Raw genomic sequence first — 1,288 nt, forward strand, 5'->3', positions numbered from 1 at the left:
ATTTACGGTATTAACTTTATAATTTTTACGTGCAGCACTATTAAATAATTTTATAAAATACATATATATTTTTTAATGTTTTATATGATGTTTACATTTTCTGTTAATGTTTTTCATACCCATCGTTGAAAGTTAAATATCTTGCCTTTCTCTTACAAGATATTCCGACTTTTGCGAAACAGGATTGGTATAAACTGTGATTGATAATCAAGTAAAAGTGAAGGTTAAATTTTACTGAGTTATTTGAAAGGAAATACATTTCTCAAATTTAATCCCACTTAAACGTAGATGTTCTGTTTGAACAAACTTTACTGCAGTATCACCATGCAAGAAACTCTCATAAAGTCTTTTGGTGCAAAATGAAAGCTTGTTCAAATCGCAAGCGGAGGGGTAAATCCCCACGAGCTTCAGCGCCAAGATCACTAGATCACACCGATGAGACAAAGGAAGATCAAAATCACGTGATCTAGTGGTCTCGCCGCTGAATTAGTGGGGATTTATCTCCCGGCTAACGATATAAACAAGCGTGCACATTGCACCAAAAGCCTATATGAGAGTTTCTCTAATGGTATCTATCGCGGTGAAGTTTGTTCTAGCTGAACATCCACGTTTAAGTGAGAATAAATATTACCTCTCGGTATTAATACTGCCTGTACCGCTAATATATACTTCTCAAAATATGTATATTCACATTTAAATCAAGTGTAAAAAAGTTCTAAACCAGTTTTCTCTCAAACAAATTCCTTTGAAGTTTTGAATCTTTGAAAAATAGTATTAGATACTTTCATGCATATGTACATATGTATATAATGTTAGTATGTATGTATATGACGTATGCGTGTGTCCCTTCGAAATAAATAAATTTGAGACGACTTAAAAATTAAAATAAACTGACGCACATTTTCGCGCATTTCGTCATAGTTATCTCCCCTTCTCTAAATATTCAAACCAACTTTAATCACTTTTGGTTCCTTTTTAGAGTATGTTTGAGAAGCTTTTTTAATATACTCTTATTTCCTGCCAGTTCTTATTGAATGGTAATGATCCTTTGTATTTTGAATCGTTTGTGTTGTGTCTTTATAAGAATTAAAAAAAAAATTTAATTCAAAGAAATCTATCCTTTCACATGTTAACTAAATATTTTATTACTATTATTTAGTTGAGCCTTAATTATAAGAATATTAGAAATTTGCTTTCAATTCAATGCGATTGTATCCTGAACTCCTTTAAGCAAGTGTTCAAATCAACCAGGATATATATATAAATTATTGGTGGACTATATATATAC

General features: G+C 30.9%; 1 protein-coding gene across 1 annotated transcript in view; it reads left to right on the top strand.

Moving 5' to 3' along the window:
- Positions 1-950: 950 nt before the first annotated feature.
- Positions 951-1,288, top strand: part of LOC128249500 (telomere repeats-binding bouquet formation protein 2-like) — a 30,396-nt gene continuing 30,058 nt past the window's right edge. The window contains exon 1 of the mRNA XM_052973197.1: positions 951-1,037. The gene's annotated coding sequence lies outside the window, so the exon portion shown is untranslated. The remainder of the gene's footprint in view (positions 1,038-1,288) is intronic.

The sequence above is a fragment of the Octopus bimaculoides genome, chromosome 15 (assembly GCF_001194135.2).
Source record: "Octopus bimaculoides isolate UCB-OBI-ISO-001 chromosome 15, ASM119413v2, whole genome shotgun sequence".
NCBI classification, from domain to species: domain Eukaryota; kingdom Metazoa; phylum Mollusca; class Cephalopoda; order Octopoda; family Octopodidae; genus Octopus; species Octopus bimaculoides.